Source organism: Triticum aestivum, chromosome 7B (assembly GCF_018294505.1).
Source record: "Triticum aestivum cultivar Chinese Spring chromosome 7B, IWGSC CS RefSeq v2.1, whole genome shotgun sequence".
Lineage (NCBI taxonomy): Eukaryota > Viridiplantae > Streptophyta > Magnoliopsida > Poales > Poaceae > Triticum > Triticum aestivum.
In genome coordinates this window covers 412,296,946-412,302,777 of record NC_057813.1, presented here as the reverse complement: position 1 = coordinate 412,302,777, position 5,832 = coordinate 412,296,946, and positions in this window count along the sequence as shown.

Below are 5,832 nucleotides of genomic sequence, written 5' to 3'. Positions count from 1 at the left end.
CTTTGCTAGTACTACTAGGAAAACACCATTAATATTGCATAGATTAGTGTTAGTGTCCTTCTATATCTACAAATTGTAATTTTCATAGTGGCCTTGTATATAAAAATGGAGGGAGAAAGATGAGAGATAAGGTGAGGAGGAGTAGGGCTTGGTGGTGACTGGTGGTCGAACTGGGCGGAGGCATGGGGATGGATGGCGCATTATGTCTAGGTTCGTATCTCTCTCACAAACACCCACGTAGGTGGGGGACGTGCACGAAGAGAAGAGGTGCTCGCACGGTGCACGTACTCCCGTCTCTTTCCCAACCACACCCGCGCGGGTACACGGTGGAGCTCATTTCTGTATGAAAAGGCAGCCCACGTCGTAATTTGACACGTGTACTAGTTATCCACTTGATGGAGGGAGGATCGTCTACCATGGGTGAACAAAAAAATTGCGACTTGACTCGTTATGTTAAAAAGAGGCAAACCATGTGGGGCCTACCTTAGAGGCAAGGCTCTATACACTGGAGTACTTTTGATGTGTCACGTGAACTCGCAGAATGAGTAGAAGCTTGCTTAGTACGCTGTCTCCCCCGCCCATGGGCGCGGTGGCTCGCAGGATGAGGTGAAGCTTGCTTACTAGTAGTAGTACTGTACGCGATACGCCCGCTCCCTCGCCCACGCGCGCGATGGCTCGTGGGACAAGGAGAAAATTTTACTACTCCCTCCGTTTACTCCTCGTCCCTACTACCTTGGTTAGAGAGATTATCATATTGTTTGGAATATATATGTCCTTTAGTACTCCCTCCATTTACTTATACAAGGCCACTATAAAAAATACATTTTGCATCTATACAAGGCCACAAATAGTAATCGAGACAAAAGTTACTACTCCTTCCTTTCCAGTTTATGCCTCAATTTCAAAATCTCTCCAACCAAGGTAGACGGTGAGTGGTCGAATTAATTTTGTAGTTTGCACAAGTAATTAGTACGCTCATTTTTCTCAAGAAGTTATGTTTACCGAGGCATTAATTAGAATGAATGCATGAATGACCACTAAATTTCCATAAACTTCTACATGCATTGGTGAGTTTTATCTTGACACTACTTGCATCGGGTGACCTAATGCACATCGAAATCCTACATGTGATGGTACTACTACTACTAGTAGAATTGAGACTTATAAAACGGAAAAATGAATGTTTTTTAGATGAGCCCTATAAACCCTAGTGGGTACGTACTCCGTAAAATCAGATTTTCCCAAAACTAAGTCGCTCAACCTTTATTTGCTTGTTTCCCTTCCTACCTCCTTGCTTCAAACAGACTATTCCAAACTCACATGCCTACCGCGCGGGAAAAGACCCGCCCTCGCCTTCTTTTAGTCCGGGTTTGTATCGATGGATCGTGCGAAGCAGCAAAAACCCAAGCTGTGTCTTGTACTCCTCCGTCGATGCTCGCTTTGATGAATTCTGTACTTCCTATCATTGACATGTGGGACATATAGCAACTGGGTCGACATGTCAAGCACGAAATAACAGTGCAAAACAGCAGGGGGACGCACCCCAGTCGTATCGCCCTAGTAGTAGTAATGAGCAATGAGACGTCAAATCACAATGCCGCACCTTCCCAGAAGGATGAAGCAACCATTATTTCACACTTCGGTTCACCATCATCTCAAACCATGTAGTATTGCTTCTACCTCAAGAGCGACACGCGCGTCGCCTTGGTACATCATGACACATGGGACCGCATGACAGGCCATGCTCCCCCGCCAATCGCTCGGTAAAATCACCTCATTTTTACTATACTTCCTCCGTATCGGTTTACATGGCATGCACGTCGTTCTAGGTTGAGAATTTAACTGGCTATATATGTGATGAACACTATATGTTTAGAAACTACATCCACTTAAGAATCCAATGATATACTTTTTGTGACATAGTAACTCATATTTAGTTAGTCAAATGGATGACCTAGAACTACATGCACGCCCTATAAACCAAGACGCCTAAAAACAAGACAGAGAGGGTAGTTCAGTACGTATCTTTTTAGATCAATATAGTCGGGATTCAGCAAGGAGCAAAGCCAAGTGGTAGGCTGCTCCTGTCGTGTTGGCGTAGCAACTCAAGCAGGGTCAGTCCGCACATGAAATGGCGACACACTTAACAGGACCCCTTTGGCCGACATGTGGCTCATCCACCATCTTGTTCCACGTGCGATGCACCAAATTACAGCTTGGAGCAATGGTTGGAATTGGAGGCACCCTGGTCGTAGCGCCACAATAGTAGAGAATGAGCGATGAGGGGTCAAATCACAAAGCCCCACCTTTCCCGCATTAAGCTGGACGGACAAAGAAACCATCATTTCACTCTAGGGAGCAAGAGCATAAAGAAAAGAGAAAACCAATGATGCGTGTGGCAGCTACCTAGGGCACCCTAGGGTAGAGGTCTCCACTACAGATCCTTTTTTGAAAGCGCCTCCACAACAAATCGGCTTCTCCCTCGTCCTCTTGACGAAAACCAATGATGCGTGCGGCGGTAGGGTTTGTAAGAGTACGATGGCGTGCGGGGCCACGTCGTAGTAAACGGGGGAGGGATTGAGTTTGAGTCGACGCCTTAAATATGTGTGGGCCGCTTGGGTTTACGGGAATGAGGCGGCATTTTGGGTTCGGGGACCAGTGGAGATATAGTACGGACAAAAAATTGTGGACATAGGTTCGACTGAGAGGCAATGATGCATGGGCCCTGCATTTTGATATACCCGGGGCCGCGTGAAATTTGCTACTCTACTCAAAACTAGAGGTACACATGCATTGAACGCATGAGATTTCGAAACCAAATTATGAATAAACACACACTATAGCATGTAAAGCATTGAGTCATATATGCATGATGTAGATGTTCGTTTAGTTCTTATAATTCATCTCATTCAAAATCAATTAGTTTTATAAAAATGTTAAGATTCATGGGGTTGTGCATTGTAAAGCATAAAGTAAAAAAGAAATAATGGCAATTCATTTAGAGAAAAAAATCAATTATGATATGCAAGATTCTAGAACAAAGGAGAAGTGCTTGTGTTTTGAGGTTTGTGCATTATGCTTAAGTTCAACCGTGGACTCTTCTAAATTGTACATGTGGCAGATCTGGTGGAATGTTGATGATATCCAACGGCCATTAGTGCTCGGATTTGCCATCTCTGCACTGTCGGATTAGCTTCATCCAGCGACCATCTTTGAAAGTTATTCGCACACTATATAGTTCTTGTGCCATAGTTACATGTCTTGGAAAAAAGCTACTAGTGGGTTGTACTAGCTATTTAGGAATAGAAGATGTATACATGGAAGTTGTTGGGAAAGAGATGACATGGAGTATCTCAATTCCTATGAGTAGGGATTGGAAAAGAGATGTCATTTGGTTCACATCATAGGAACTTTTCTATTGAACCTAGAGATGACATGCATCTCAATTCCTATGAGGAGGGATTAGAAAAGAGATGTAATTTGGTTCATATCATAGGAACTTTTCTATTGAATATACGCTAATATTTATTTTCCTTTGAAATTATGGAGTATAGGAATCCATTCATATGGACCAAGTGGCTCTAAAGCTATAGAAATGATATCATGTTTATTTCCTTTGAAATGTGGAGTATATGAATCTATTCCTATGAACCAATTGGCTCTAAAGGAAAAAATCCTATAAAAATCATATCATATAGAGTTCCTATGATATTCCTCCACACCAAAGGATGGTTGAAATTGCTGCAGGTGATACCATGGTCTTTCTTTGTAGAATCCTCCCCCATCTTTATAGTTACCTCTCGAAGATGAATGAAATCATATATACAGGGTATTTTACATGTGCAATTTGGTACACGAAAACTCGGTAAAAGTTTGCAATGTTCGAGTTTTCAATAAAGCTATATGCACTGCATTTTGGAACGGAGGGAGCATGCGGCAGTTGCTAACACTCACGTGGAAGATTTGTGTGTAGGAGAGTGGCTGTTCTGTTAAATGACATGGCAAAACTGACACTGTCGGATGCCGATCTAACGGTTCTTACGGCGTTCGTTAGGAAAAGGCTTGTGGCGAACGTTTGTTGGATAATGTTTTACGGACACATGCATTGCATTGGTACGTGCCCCCCTCTCTCTCACGCACACGCACCCTCACGAGTCACGACTCTCTCGAGTCCTCTCGCACCCACCGTCTATCTGCAGGTAGACGTCACACACATATGTGCTCTTCACACCCTACCCTCAGAGATTCTAAAAAACAAAAGACGTCGCGCACATTTTATTTTAGCTCACACGTCACACACTTATACTATTACTCTTGTGGCGAACGTTCTTTAGGCATAGTATATTGTACTCTCACGAAGAGAAGCGGTGCACGCATGCACTAGTTCTCTCACACCCACTCGCGGGTACACGTAGGAGCGCATTTTTCTGAAGCTGGTACAACAAAATCACTCCACTATATATATAAGCAGGAGCCTTAGCGCTTGCTTTACTAGTGTTCCTCTCGTTCACTCTCACATGATCTCCATATCTAAGCAAGACATGGGTGGCCACACTCTCTCTCAGCTCACGGCTGGTCACAAATCCGGCTGGTCAACCTCGACCGGGGCAGGGGTGTAGGTGCATCGTCCACGCTGTCTTCGGCGGCGAGGGAGGAGACCAACGGCTGCCTACGCGTCCCGATCGGCAGTCGTGCCGTTCTCTCTGAGAGACCGCCGGCTCGAGAGGGCCTCCGACCCCTTCTTCCTCCCTGCAGTATTGTGGCCAAGATGCGTCCTCCCGATGCTATCTTTGCCACATGTCGACGACCCTCAGGTATATATTCCTTCGAAACCTGCCTTGCTCTACTGCCCCAGCTCCACACTTGGCTTCGTGTGGATCTTTTTGTACTTCCATCCATTGTTCCAAAGCCACCTAGACTTTTACTATTATTAGAGGTAAAGCTAGTTCATACAGTCGACTCTAAGAGTTGGTTCAAATAGGGAAGAAAGTGGCAACGTTGTAGCATGAATCTAGGACTTGGTTCTAAGAGGAAACGGTGGAAAGTAGCAGATACTGGCTACACAACCGGTCTCTTGGTTGAAAAGACAAAGAAAGCATGGTGGATGGTGAAGGGTGGGGGGAAGTGGACCTATCTCTTGGTTGAAAAAGGAAAGAAAGTGACGGGTGTTGGGGGACAACACAAATGAGAATGAGCAGGTCTAGATTTCCTGTGCTCACATAGGAAAATGTCACCGAGGAGATAAAAAATGGGACAAATGCAGACATGCTGCCTGAGTGTTTTCCACTCTCGGCAACCACATCTGCCTCACCACTTTATGCCCCTGTTGTCCCTATGCTCATATCGCTACCGTTAATGTAAAATCACATGAAGCATTAAGCAATGCCACCTAATGTCACTATAAGTAATGGTCTAGTGCCGTCGATAAATTGAAGCAATGCCACCACCATTTTATGAAGTGCTTCCATCTTGCTTCATTTCCCATGAATTGTGTTTTTGCAGTTACACTTAAATCTCACACTGCTAACATTGCTTCATCCCAGTGGAACTGCACAAATTTGATTGCACATTTACTGACCATGTGCTACTCTCATGACAGTAATACTAGTGCTATTGTTCTTCATGCTAATCTAGTGGCAGTGTTGATGTGATGTGATGCTACTTACTTAAGGACACTTTCATACTGTCAATCTAGTACCAATTATAACACAATTGATGCTGCTATTAATCATACACCACTTCAAATATTTGTCACTATTTAAATAACCATATTTCGTATTTGCGCAAATAGGGATGTCTGTCTCCATATCATTTCGGGATGTCTGTCTCTAT